We start from the raw sequence: 15,219 nt of genomic DNA, 5'->3' as shown, positions 1-15,219 counted from the left end.
ATAAAAATGCCGTTAGGATTTTGCCCTTTTTGAAATCTCTGAAAAGGAACCCATAAAGTAAATTACAAGGTTTCCTTAATGGTTACCATTGCTTGTTCTGGTTGACCACCTAAGCGTTTACTGCATCTAATAAGTTAAACCAAAGTTTCACCAATTTTAGTCCCACTTTCTTCCTACGTAATGGGGGATATTTGACAACGTCTCATAGTTCAACTGCTTTAAGCGAACGATTGTTTTTTCTAATGAGTTTGGCTTTTGTTGAGTCTTTATTTTGGGATCCTGGAATATTTTGGGTTGGATTCTTCTCTTAGTCGGGGTTGGCAGAGTGTGCTACCCTGCTACTGATAGGCAGCGGGGACCTTCTCTTTTAATTTTCTTTTTTTTTAAGTAGTCCAGACAAACTCAACTTCGCCAAGGATTGAAAAAACGATGTAGAGACGCTGCCAGTATATTGCTTCTCGGGAGTAAATTTAGCCACTGTAACCAATGTACTTATTAAGTTAATTTCACACATCAAAATTAGGCAATATTGGAAGAAAAAGAAGAAATAATAATTTATCTACTTACGGGTTTCTTGACGAAATGGCTGAAAATGGTGCATTAAAAGTATTCAGTATATATTTATTACAATGTCTCCAATCAATTTTTTAAAGAGCCACTTGTAATAATTTGTTTAAAGTGTAAAAAGGGATATAGGGACACGTTGAAGATTCTTCTTGGAAAGAGGGAGTCGCGACTTGTATTTTGTCGCGATTTGGAAAGAGGGAGTCGCGACTTGGAAAGAGGGAGTCGCGACTTCCAGAGGTTGTATTTTGACTGAATGTAGCATGTGCAAGAGTGTTTCATTGGGAGATAAAGAGAAAAGGAATTTAGTATAATGGCAATTGTTTGCTTCTACAAGAATGGTGCAAAAAAGATCTTGTGTGAGTAATAAAATTATGCTTGATCAACATACTTTCAATCTGTATCATCGTTCGACCCAAATGGGCCTGAATTTTGTTGAAACTAACAATCGCAAGGAAAGATTTGAGGGAATTGGGTACTTTTTGGGAGGGTGTAAAGAACGAGGCTTTAAATAGATTGGGACGGAGGAGGAGCATGCGAAGCTGTGTTGGTCTTAGGTGGCTTAGGTCGCCTAAGACCAGGTGGGTCTTAGACCAGGTTGGTCTTAGGTGGCTTAGTTGGTCTGTTGGTCTTAGGTGGCTTAGGTCGCCTAAGACCAGGTGGGTCTTAGACCAGGTTGGTCTTAGGTGGCTTAGTTGGTCTTTAGGTGGCTTTGATGCTGCAGTGAGTTGTTAGTACTGGTAATAGCAGTAAATTGATAAGAAGACTTGTTTGTGTGAAAGTAAAAAGTAATTTTAATATAACTTTCAAATAGTAAAAAATAATTAAAAAATATTTTGGTTATAATCTTTTTTGTCACTAAAGATATATTTCACTTGATTTGAATAGAAAATATGGATAACCTTATCGGTTTCTCAAAAATATTGAAGGAAAATGTCTCAGATTCAGTTTATCATTGAACCTCTTTAAAAAAAAGAAGAAAAAAAGGTTCGCAGAACAAAAATAAACAAACAGAATCAACTCACTGACACCGATCATGGTTGCCCGCGCTGGACAAAAGAACGAATTAAGTAAAGAGCGATGAACTATTTATTATCCAAGCCTGAATAATAATATAATAATAATAATAATAATAATAATTTATTCCAGAAAAAGCCCGTGGGCCATAGGAAATTTACATAACAAAAAACAAGCAACTAAATTAACTAAATTAACTAAATTTAATAAACTAACTAACTAACTAAGTAACTAAATTAAATTAATACTATTTAAAGAAAACGCTCCCGATGTGCCGCTGCAATCCTTACAAACCTTGTTATCCTTTTAATAATCAGGAAATTTGTCTCTTTCATTCTATCTACCATCCATATCTCATTCAATTTTTCTTTACCATACATCTCTCGCCTCCAATCATTCAATTCGACACATTCACACAAAAAAATGTATTAAACTTTCATCCTGAGATCCACTCATAGGACAAGCAATAGATTCTACCTTCTCCCCTTTTCTCCCTTGATACTTTCTTTTCTCCCCAATCAAAAATCCATTTCCCCTCCAATCCAAATAAGCCTTCAAATCCTCTCTAATTAACCCAGCCTTCCAAAATACTTCTTCCCCCCAACTACCCTTTATCTGTCTATACAATTTTTAACGACCCCGAACGATCCAGAATATTAGGGTTTATTAATAAGATAGTCTACGCATTACCTTATTATATTATTAAATAAAAAAAAAACAAGTTTTTCAACTACAAGTAAGGAGCGACATTAAAACTTAAAACGAACAGAAATTATTCCGTATATGAAAGGGGTTGTCCCCTCCTCAACGCCTCGCTCTTTACGCTAAAGTTTGACTCTTTCTCCCAACTCTACTTTTTAAAACAATAAAAAACTTTAGCGTAAAGAGCGCGGCGTTGAGGAGTGGACGACCCCTTTCATATACGGAATAATTTCTGTTCGGTTTAAGTTCTAATGTCGCTCCTTACTTGCAGTTGGAAAACTTGTTTTTTCATTTAATTTCTGAGCGGTTTTAATTTTTTGAGCATAATTTGAGCATGTTTTGATTTTGGCTTACCGCACATGAATAATTAAAATGAAATTTGCATATTAATTTTTTTTTTTTTGGCTAAATGGATTTCTCATACTTTTGATCGGACGATTTTGATAAGAAAAAGGAGCGGGGGAGGAGGCCGTTGCGCTCCTATTTTTGGTTAATTAAAAAGGCAACTAGAACTTTTTTTACGAATGTTTTTACTAGTAATAAATATACGTAACTTACGAATTAACTTACGTAACGAAATTCTATATTTGTATATTTTTATTACGTATATGAGGGGGTTCTCCCCCTCGTCAATACCACGCTCTTTACACTTAATCTTCAATTTGGTCCTAATTCTTTAAGAATGACCCCTGAATCACAAAGGACGTAGAATAAATAGGTGAAATTACTAAAAAATACTCTAGCGTAAAGAGTGAGGTGTTGTGGAGGAGACAAACTCCCTCTTATACGTAATAATTTCTGTTCGTTTTAGGTTCTAATGCTGCTCCTTACTTCCACCTGAAAAAACTTTTTTTCATTCATTTTCTCATGTTTTTTTTTTAAATAATGCTAGAAAATCCTGCGGCCCCTTCATGGAAATTTTCTTCCCTCATGATAAATTCCTCTATGGAAAGATTCTCCCACGTAACCCCCCCCCCCCCGACGCCCCTTTAACGTGAAAAAGTTTCCCTGAAAACTTCTGTACACGTCCCAATAACCATTACTATATTTAAACAGTGGTCAGAGTTTGTAACTTGCAGCCCCTCCCCCGGGGACTATGGGGGATTAATTCGTCCCTAAAGACATAATTATTAGGTTTTTCGACTATGCTGGACAAAATGTCAAAATGTCAAAATCTCAAAATTTTGATCCAGTGACCTTAGAAAAAAATGAGCGGGGGAGGGGGCCTAGGTGCCCTCCAATTTTTTGTTCACTTAAAACGGGCACTAGAACTTTTAATTTCCATTAGGACCCTCTTGCGACACTCTAGGACCACGGGGTCGATACGATCACCCCTGGGGAAAAGAAAAAAAACAAACAAACAAACAGGCATCCATGATCTGTCTTCTGGAAAAAAAATACAAAATTCCACATTTTTGTAGATAGAGCTTGAAACTTCTACAGTAGGGTTCTATGATACGCTGAATCTGATGGTGTGTTTTTCGTTAAGATACTTTGACTTCTAGGGGGTGTTTCCCCCTATTTTCTAAAATAAGGCAAATTTTCTCAGGCTCGTAACTTTTGATGGGTAAAACTAAACTTGATGAAACTTATATATTTAGAATCAAAGTAAAAATACAATTCCTTTGATGTAACAATTGATATCAAAATTTCATTTTTAGAGTTTCGGTTACTATTGAGCCGGGTCGCTCCTTACTACAGTCGTTACCACGAACTGTTTGATTTAGTTCATATGTATTATCCCACACATTATTATCGTATTGAAGTGCTGATCGTAGAAAATTCCAAGGGAGTTCATTAGATCAAAAATTGAAAGCTCTCGTACTGTTTTGACGAACTGAAAGTTATTGGGGTGCCACCGGTGCCCATCCTGTGCCTTTTTGTCCTTAGACACTTCCGTAAACCCCTTTCGTATTGAAACATAATTTGCGATATAATCTCAAACAGAATGATCTATAGTCCAAAAAGTTAGCCTCTGGAGGCGACATGATCTATGTATCCTCAGGGTAAGAACCTCACATTATGCAATTGACCCAATTACCATCTCTATAGATTCATTTTAGTAGAAAATTTGGCCATGTCACACCTTGATCTAATCGGAATCTGGCAAGGAACTTCAAAATATCATTAGTTGTACAATTTGGGGCCTATGAACACGCAAGTCTCCAGTGCCTTATTTGCCCTTGGGTGCCCCCATGTAACGCATAATGGCGTCGTATCAAGACTTCGAGATAGCAATTTTATTTTGAATATTGAAGTGTACAATGCATGACCTATGCAGGCCCGGGGGCGTCCCGACCTAGAAGACAACCAAAACAAGTAAATTCTGAAAAAGAAGAAAGTTATGTTATTCAATCGCTCGGCTGCAGAACTCGGCCTCAGGTGCAAATATGACTAAAAGGTCGTATATGCACGAGGAACCACCCAGACTTAAAGGCATTCTAGGAGTTAAAACATTTATATACTTGAAAAAAAAATCCGATTTGCTTTAACTGTACAGAGTATGTGTTCCGGACAGCCTACCGCGTGTTAAAGAAGTTATGATTTGAGGAATTGTAGTCTTCAAAACAGACCCTTCGTAGGGTCTCTTTACCTTTTGTTGAAGTACAGTTTTAGCCTTCTACAACAGCCTACCGCGTGTTAGGGAAACGATAATTTGAGGAATTGTAAAGATTTAGTGATTCCTCGAAGAAAATCTGTGAGCAAGAGGGTACTAACAGATGATTTAATACCCTTTTCTGGGTTGCGCTATTTTGTGGTTTAATCACTTTTGCTTAACATAAAAACAAAAGTAGTAGAAAACTTTTCAGTATGAATGCTGTAGAACAAGTTCCAAAGACACTAAATCCGATAGCTTTAATAAAACCATCTGCTCCAATTCCTTGCTTGATTGATGTTGCATAGTTGCGAAATCAGCTTCAAGTTTATTTTCATGCTGTCCATTTATGATACTGTTCACGGTTTTAAATTGGACTAAAAGAAGCAAAACTGTAAAGGATTAAGTTCGGCAGCAACACATGCTCAAAGAAAATATGTGACAACTCATTTTTTCTTTCTCCGATTGGTTAGTTAAGAAACAGAAATTCATTCTGCATTAATTCTTCTCCCGGAGAGGGATGCTAATTAGAAAATAACTTTTTTTCAGTATTTCCATTTTCAAAAAAATTGAAAATAAAAAATCGCCACCCCCTAGATCTTGAAGATTACCCTTATTTATAGCTGCATGAAAAAAATCGAAAAAGGTCCTTACTCCTTGCTGCATGCTCGCAAACTGGCTCTCCTGGTCCAAGCTATTGTTTTAATTCAATATAAGCTTGAAACCCCTTGAAGGCTTTCAAAAAAGATAAAGGGCAAGTGTGCTAGGTCAATTGAATTGGCAACAGACCGAACTAACCTACAGACATATTTCCTGAGGACGGGAAATTGAAGAATTACATTTTTTTACCTAAAGGTAACTTGTGTTTGCTTCGAAGCTTTGTATTTTATAGGCATTGCGAATCTTCCATGGAGATTGGCAATCGGTGAATTCCTCTAAGCAATCGTTGATTGTTATTGGTAGCTTAAGGTGCTCAAGCACCTCTTGCATAAGATACTCAAGCACCTCTTGCTTAAGGTGCTCAATACCAAGTCCGCTTTTTTCCTTCTTTAAGAAGTAAAAGAAAGTGTTCAGAACCAATGCAGTTTGAGAGACTTCGATGATATTCTCACTGGCATATTTGCGGCTTAGAATAGTTAATGTGTCTACTACTACTGAGTACTCACAACTCATCGCAGCACCAAGCTACCTGAGCAGCGTTGCCAACCCTTTGAAGCAGACTATACTACTTTTCTGACTAAAATTCTGCCAAAAGACGATAATTTATACCATGTGAACTGCAGGTTAAGAATTTGCCACAAAAAGAAGAAAATAAACTAAAACTCGAACAGATATCCGAGCAAGAAAGGAGCAGTTTGACTAAAATGTGCAGAAAAATTTGAATTGTACCAACAAATTTCCAATTGTACCTCAATGTACCAGGACTTCTAAATTATACCAAAAACGCTACAAATTATACCGCTTTGATAACGTTGCACCAGAAACCAACACAACTATCCACGCATCTCTTCCACCACACTATGCTCTCTGCTTTACTCTTTGCTTCCAATCATAAAGTGCTTTAATTTGTGTTGGTAATTTAGTTTCTAATTAGTATCAGATAAAAAAAACAAAAAACAATTGTGCTATTGTAGTGTTTGATTCAGAAGAGGGCTTTTATTGCAATATTACCCTTGTTTGCTCGTGGACGTTTTGTAATGAAAATTATCGGTGCTTTCTCACAAGACTTTTTTTCCAAATTTTCATTTTTCAAATTCATTCGTGGAAACTACAATCTCAAAACAGCAAGAACGTTCACAATAAACTTTCCTAAGGGGCAAGCCTGTAGAAATTTCCCATAGGGGGAGGAGGGTCGAAAAATGAAAAAATATCTTGTGCCAGAATTAGTATATAGCAACTTTCTTCCACGGTTGGAGTGTGGAGGCAATTACCTTCCTCCCTACGATGAGTGCTCACTAAATAGAGATGGGCTGCGTCATTTCGTGCAATTAACGTACAATACTAATGTCACATACGAAATTATTAGTGATGTCAATTCGCGAAAATTTGGAGGGAAGGCGAAATCAATTTTTCAAAATGCAGGGGGGGGGCTTTGTTGATCTTTCAATTTTTTCAGTTGTTTTTTTCAACTTTTTCAATGAAATAAGAAAAAAAGGTACTTTTCAATGAAAATACCAATAAAGTACTTTCGAAATCTAGGGGATGATTTATGGGAGACATGTCCCTCTCCCCAACTGACGGTTAGAGGTTTATTCAATCGAAATGAGTCTTCGATTGAAACAATGACTAAAACACAAAAGATTTTATAAAACATGTAGTTTTATGAAAAACTAAATTCATTTTCAAACTAAATGCATTAATTGAAATAAAAAGGCTTCAGCTTGGCACTTATGTGTTTTTTTCACGGGGAGGGATTTGTTGCAACTCTCCTAAAACCAAAAATATAAAACTAACATCAGAAAATTTGTCTAAATCGTGACAATCTGTGTATTTGGAGGTAGTGTTCCGGGTGGTATGGAAGAACCCCGTCCCTCTCTGCAGGGGCGCAGCTCCAGCATTTTTAATGGGTAGGGGAACAGGAGGGGTCTCCATCCGGAGAGCCAAGAGGCATGGGCTATATAATAATTTTTTGTCCAAATTACTTGGGGGGGGGGGGTCGTTTTCATTTCTGACCAGGGACTTTCAAATAATCAGATATGATTTTTCTTCTATTATTTTGCCCCAAATGAAGATACTTTCCGCATTCGTATATCTTTTCGGTGCCGTATAATTTTTCGTCAGTGGTCCAGAAAAGTTAAAAAAGACTCATCCAGATAAACAGAATTTTATTTACCTGATGCTCCTAGCGCAATTTGTGTATCATTGTTTACATTAATCAAAGGTAAATTTGAGCACTGATCTATCAGCATCGCTAATTGTAACTGCTTATGATGCCTGGTCAACAACCCGAACGCAGTGCGGCTTTAGGGACAAGACGTAACAGATGTTAAGATCTGTGAGGATGAGACCAACCTATTCAAGGGGTTCAGCACTAGGTCACTTTGTGCACCCCAGAGGCATTTACGTAGGATAAGGGGTACGGACCTAGAGCCGTATTGAGACTGGGACACGCAGCAAAGAGGGTGAGGAATAAAAGTGACTGTCGGACACAAGAGAACGGGTATAAAAGACAGTTGGTAGTCCCTCGGTTTTGATATGTTGAAGAGACGATTAATTATGGTGGCATAAAAAAAGTAAAGCAGTATATCGCTAAGACATTGGTTGAAGAGTACTTTACATTTTTACGTGATTTGTTTGACTTCGATCGTGATTAATTTCTGCAATAATTCCAATTTTTTTCCTTATGCGACCTCCTTTTTTAATTCTTGAAAAAGTTTGACATACATTCGATTTTAGGTCCTATTACGTATATATTTCATATAATTGCGTTAAAAGGTAGCAAAACCCAACAGTCTCAAAGACAAAACGTCCTGAGGGAATTTACTCAGGGGACTAGTTATCTCATTAGAAGGTGTTGAGAATTTGAGGTTTTGACTTTGAAGTCCGGTTGAAAATACGGTGAAATTGTGTCGGGAATGTTTAAAATCAAAGCTTGTTGCACCACAAGAAACTCCCGAAACTGCCAAATTGATCAAATTGCATATTGCTTTTAGCACTTTCCTATTAGGCAAGCTAAAACATTTTTGGGTCTTTCCTTTCCCGAACTTTAGAAAGAAAATTCTGTTCCTCTTAATTGAAAAAACACAGTTTATATTCTCTATTAAAATAAATTTCATTAAACTGAGTATATCTATATACGTCACAAAAAAGAGAAGCTAAATGGTTTTTTTCTAAGAATCCCAGATAGTAGGTTATCAAAGCTCTACAAATTATGTCAAGACCGCCCAAACAGTTCTACATAATTTTGCCACACAGACTGAAAACGTTTATAATGGACGAAATAAAAAAAAAGGATAAAGATCCTCCAGAGCCATTGCTGGCGCATAGGGCGTCGAATCGACGTTTCAGTTGCTGGGTGTTTTTACAGGAACAAGTAGCAAGCTTGTCGCCCAACCTTGCTGCGGCGGGGATCGAACCCTGGGCCCCGTATTGCCAAGCAGAGCACCAATCCACTGTGCTACAATAGGTTAATGGACGAAATGGGTTGACTATTTAAGGCATCGAATCCCCCTAAGCCTTTATCATTTGTAAAATTTTTGTCTGCACATACAAGCTGTGTTATGGTAAAACGATTGAAAAGGGTGCGGTGTTGCCCTTAATGATGGAGTATTTGAAACCGAAATGGCATCTGCAAAAGAGCGCAATTATAATTTCCTCCTTCCTTTTGTATGTACATATGAACTCTGCTATGGTAAAACAATAGAAAAGGGTGCGGTGTTGCCCTCAATGATGGAGTATTTGAAACCGGAATGGCATCTGCAAACAAAGCAGTGATAAACAAATATAATGATTGACAGTAATTTTTTTCTTGAGCTTAAATTTAGATAGAAAAAACTGCCAGGTACACTTTCTATCCGCTTAGTTTAAAAGCATACTAGCTGTTGGGGTGGCGCGAAGCGCCTATTGTTCGGTAAATGACGACTTATACTTATTGACGACATGACTGCCTGTCCATGGATTATTCTTTATGGTTGATTGTGTGTGGCTATGCTGTTTGACCTATGTGATTGTATGGATGAGTAGGGTTAAGGCCTCATTCAAGTGCTGGTCTATATTAATCACTAATTTAGGAAAACAGTCTTCCTTTTCTCCTTCTGTCTCTTTATTTTATTTTATTTTCTTTTTTTTTGTGTTTGTGCTGTAGCATTGGTGATTTCTCTTTTCATGATATATATATATATATATATATATATATATATATATATATATATATATATATATATATATATATATATATATATATATATATATAAATATGTTTTTAACTACGTAAAACTTGCGAATATACAACATTCTTCGCTGTCCCATTGTCTGTGCATATAAATAGATTGTCAGGTTTACCGACTCTTGAACATGCAACATATAGTTGTCCATGGGAAAAACAATCCGTATTCAGATCTATACTTCATTATTCTAATGATTGCCCTTGAGCTTTGTTGATGGCGATTGCTAATCGAACATTCCCTGTGTCCCCGTCGTCATTTGTATATCCCCCCTGTGCCCCTCCGCGTCCCCGTTGTGGTTGTGTCCCTGTGTCCCGGTCATCATTTATATTCCCTGTGTCCCGGTCGTTATTTGTGTCCTGGTGTCCCAGTCTGTAAGTTCTCTTTGAGTGTCCCGGTCGTCATTTATATTCCCTGTGTCCCGGTGTCCCGGTCGTCATTTGTATCTCGGTCTGTAATTTCGACAGTCGACAAACATGACGTCAGTCGACAAACAACTTCATGACGGCATAATACTCAATCCTTATAATGACGTCAGTTGACAAACATGCATGAAGTCAGTCAACACAACACACAAACAACTTATTTTTACACATCTAGATAGATAGATGTCCCGGTTTCCCGGTCGTCATTTGTGTCCCGGTGTCCCGGCCTGTAATTTCGTCAGTCGACAAACATGACGTCAGTCGACAAACAACTTCATGACGGCATAATGCTCAATCCTTACAATGACGTCAGTCGACAAACATGCATGACGTCAGTCAACACACAACACACAAACAACTTATTATATATATATATATATATATATATATATATATATATATATATATATATATATATATATATATATATATATATATATATATATATTTATATATACTAGCTGTTGGGGATCTATACCTCATTATTCTAATGACGTGTCCCTGTGTCGCGGTCGTCATTTATATTCCCTGTGTCCCGGTCGTCATTTGTGTCCCGGTGTCCCAGTTTGTAATTTCTCTTTGAGTGTCCCGGTCGTCATTTATATTCCCTGTGTCCCGGTCGTCATTTGTGTCCCGGTGTCCCAGTTTGTAATTTCTCTTTGAGTGTCCCGGTCGTCATTTATATTCCCTGTGTCCCGGTCGTCATTTGTGTCCCGGTGTCCCGGTCTGTAATTTCTATTCGAACCATCCCTGTGTCCCGGTCGTCATTTATATATCCCGCCTGTGCCCCCGGCGTCCCCGTTGTAGTTGTGTTCCTGTGTCCCGGTCGTCATTTATATTCCCTGTGTCCCGGTCATGATTTGTGTCCGGGTGTCCCAGTCTGTAATTTATCTTTGAGGTTCCCGGTCGTCATTTATATTCCCTGTGTCCCTGTCGTCATTTGTGTCCCGGTATGTAATTTCATCAGTTGACAAACATGACGTCAGTCGACAAACAACTTCATGACGCATACAGCTCAATCCTTATAATGACGTCAGTCGACAAACATGACGTCAGTCGACACACAAACATGATGTCACTCGACACACACACACACAGACAACTTATTTATATATATATATATATATATATATATATATATATATATATATATATATATATATATATATATATACATATACTAGCTGTTGGGGTGGCGCTTCGCGCCACCCCAACACCTAGTTGGTGGGGGCGCTTCGCCCCCCCCCAAGCCCCTCCGCGCGCGTAAGTCGTTACGCGCCATATTAGTTACGCGCCATTGTAGTTGTGTCCCTATGTCCCACCTGTGAATATAGATATATATATATATATATATATATATATATATATATATATATATATATATATATATTTAACTACGTAAAACTTGCGAATATACAACATTCTTTGCTGTCCCATTGTCTGTGCATATAAATAGATTGTCAGGTTTACCGACTCTTGAACATGCAACGCATAATGGTCCATGGGAAAACAATCCGTATTCAGGTCTATACCTCATGATTCTATTGATTGCCCTTGAGCTTTGTTGATGGTGATTGCTAATCGACCATTTCCTTTGTTGCCGTCGTCATTTATATATCCCCCTGTGCCCCCCGGCGTCCCCGTTGTAGTTGTGTCCCTGTGTCCGGGTCGTCATTTATATTCCCTGTGTCCCCGTCGTCATTTGTGTCCCGGTGTCCCAGTCTGTGATTTCTATTTGAGTGTCCCGGGCGTCATTTATATTCGTCAGGATATTGTAGGGCATCGTAGCATCGATGAGTTTAAGCAATTCTTGTCAACTGATTGTTTCGCCTATAAAGAATATTATCTCGAGGTAAGAACTGATCACCGACCACAACGATTGCCACTTTGTTGATAGTTGCGTATCGGGAGGCATCAATTCGATTGCTGTTTTTAAGCAGAAGCACTAAATTATTATTTTTGTGGAAAAGATGATATATATAAATATATATATATATATATATATATTTTCTTTTTAGTTTTTTTGTAGTTTTTACCTTTTTTAGTTTTTTTCTTCTTTTGTATTAATGCTAAAGCCAAGGTTCAAACCTGGAGCCTCTCGGACCTAGAACCTGAAACATAACGCTTTACCAACTCAGCTACTTCGGCGTGAATACATTCGTTTTGAGCAGCTTCCTCGGGTGTTGCCATTGTAGGTTCTTCAGTCATTTTACAATTAGAAATTTCTCTTTCAACGGTCTTCTTACAATTAAAAATTTGTCTTTGAACGATATTCTTAAATACCTGTGTCCTGGTCGTCATTTATATTGCCTGTGTCCCGGTTGTCATTTGTGTCCCGGTATCCCCGTCTGTAATTTCTCCTTGAGTGTCCCGGTCATTATTTATATTCCCTCTGTCCCGGTCGTCATTTGTGTCCCGGTCTGTAATTTCTCTTTGAGTGTTTTTTCTTTTTAGTATTTTTTAGTTTTTTACATTTTTTCTTTTTTCAGTTTTCTTTTTCTTCTTTATTTTTCAGCTTCACTATGAAATACATATCGCCGAACCTTTGTTTTTTTAACTAAAATCTGGTAGGCATTGATGACCTTATCCAAGTCAAGATCCCAAAGCCAATCATCATCGCTATCATTTTCAGTTTTGATATGTTTTGACTCTCGCTGTCCAGGTGGATCTTCATCTAACTGCGCGGTTTTGCGTTCTTTAGCCTCAAGCCTGTTTCCTTGCTGTTCTTTTGATTCCTCGCACGCTTTCTTTTCTGACTTTTTCTATCAGCAGCAAGTTTTTTGGCATAGACTCTTTGAGCATCTTCATCGGCTTTTGCCATTGTAAGTTCATCAGTCATTTTAAACTTAAACATTAATAGATTTCTACTTGAACATATATGTCTTAAATATCTTTAATGGCGTCACCGTCATAGCAAAAATGACGACAACTAACTTCATGACGCCAGTCGACACAGAAACATGACGTCACCTGATCCACAGACAGACAACTTATTTTTATATATATAGATAGATATAATTCTAAAATTGTCAGGTTATTTTCTATTTTGAAATAAAAACTAAAAATTAATTGCTCAGACAACATAAATATTTTTGATATTTACATAATAGCTTTAGTGGTTCTGGACTGAAAACTAAATATGCTAATCAAATTGGGAATTGCAATCTTTTAGGTTGAAAAGGCAGATCCTTTGGAATCATGAGAATGCGTGGAATAAGAAAAGCCTCACCCTCAAAAGGCCCTGTCAAGATTGTTGCCTCTATTACGTTATAACAGACATAACACGTCATTTGTGTCCCGGCGTCCCGGTCTGTAGTTTCGTTAGTCGACAAACATGACGTCAGACGAGAAACAACTTCATGACGACATACAGCTCAATCCTTATAATGACCTCAGTCGACAAACATGACGTCAGTCGACACACAAACATGACGTCAGTCGACAGACAGACAAACAACTTATATTTTATATATATATATATATATATATATATATATATATATATACTAGCTGTTGGGGTGGCGCTTCGCGCCAACCCAACACCTAGTTGGTGGGGCGCTTCGCACCTATTCCCTCTGTGTCGGTCGTCATTTGTGTCCCGGTCCCCCTGTGCCCCCCGGCGTCCCCGTTGTACTTGTGTCCCTGTGTCCCGGTCGTCATTTATATTCTTTTTAGTTTTTTTTTGGTTTTTACTTTTTTTTTTAGTTTTTTTTCTTCCTTGTGTCCCTACCAATATTAGTTACGCGCCATTGTAGTTGCGTCCCTGTGTCTTTTAGTTTTATTATTTTTAGCTTTTTTAGTTTTTTCTTTTTTCATTTTAGTCTTTTTTCTTTTTCGGTTTTTAGTTTTTTTAGTTTTTTTTATTAGCTTTTAGTTTTTCTTTCGTTTTAGTTTTTTTTAGGTTTTAGTTTTGTAGTTTTTACGTTTTTTTAGTTTTTTTTCTTTTTTAGTTTTTAGTTTTTTAACTTTTATTAGTTTTTTTTTAGTATTCTAGCTTTTTTAGTTTTTTTAGTTTTTTTCCTTTTTAGTTTTTTTGTAGACAGACAGACTATGCGGACAGACTACCTTTTTTAGTGTTTTTCTTCTTTTGTATTCAAGGTTCGAACTTGGAATCTCTCGAACCTAGAACTTGGAACATACCGCGTTACCAACTCAGCTACATCAGCTTGTATACTTTCGTTTTTGAATTGGTATATGATGAAATGATTCAGACGTCATATGCGGACAGACAGACAGACAGACATAACCCACAAACAACTTATATATATATATATATATATATATATATATATATATATATATATATATATATATATATATGTTTAGTTCATTCAGGTTTTTTGCAATGTGTTAATATTTGTGATTTGGTAAATTTATAATATTTAGTTTACCTATTGTTGCTAAAGGGAGGGATATATTAACAGGATAAGCTTGCTTTGGTTTTACTTGGTTGTTTTACATTTGCTGTTTTTTTCATAGGCATGTATTTTGGGGGTGATACCTGACGCGGGGATGCCATGGATATTCTGTGGTAGCCACAACACTGTGCTGGGTAGAGAATTTAGAGTGGCGAAACCCTATATAGGCCAGTGTATTCTCCTGATGAGCCCTTATGTTGGGTGTTGCCTCTTAATTATTTGTCTATATTATTTTTTCTATTGTTTGGTAAATGACGACTTATACTTATTGACGACATGACTGCCTGTCCATGGATTATTCTTTATGGTTGATTGTGTGTGGCTATGCTGTTTGACCTATGTGATTGTATGGATGAGTAGGGTTAAGGCCTCATTCAAGTGCTGGTCTATATTAATCACTAATTTAAGAAAACAGTCTTCCTTTTCTCCTTCTGTCTCCTTTTTTTTTTTTTTTTTTTTTTTTTTTTTTTTTTTTTTTTTTTTTTTTTTTTTTTTTTTTTTTTTTTTTTTGTGTTTGTGCTGTAGCATTGGTGATTTCTCTTTTCATGATATATATATATATATATATATATATATATATATATATAAATAAGTTGTCTGTGGATGTGTGGGTC

General features: G+C 36.9%; 2 protein-coding genes across 3 annotated transcripts in view; one reads left to right on the top strand and one right to left on the bottom strand.

Moving 5' to 3' along the window:
- Positions 1-7,825, bottom strand: part of LOC136033563 (uncharacterized) — a 67,764-nt gene extending 59,939 nt beyond the window's left edge. Inside the window, exon 1 of the mRNA XM_065714321.1 lies at positions 7,713-7,825. The gene's annotated coding sequence lies outside the window, so the exon portion shown is untranslated. The remainder of the gene's footprint in view (positions 1-7,712) is intronic.
- LOC136033564 (rab3 GTPase-activating protein catalytic subunit-like) overlaps positions 1-15,219 on the top strand; it is a 424,515-nt gene that overhangs the window by 258,876 nt on the left and 150,420 nt on the right. The gene's annotated exons all lie outside the window — the stretch shown is intronic.

The sequence above is a fragment of the Artemia franciscana genome, chromosome 12 (genome assembly GCF_032884065.1).
Source record: "Artemia franciscana chromosome 12, ASM3288406v1, whole genome shotgun sequence".
NCBI classification, from domain to species: Eukaryota; Metazoa; Arthropoda; class Branchiopoda; order Anostraca; family Artemiidae; genus Artemia; species Artemia franciscana.
This window is presented reverse-complemented; position numbering and strand designations above follow the sequence as displayed.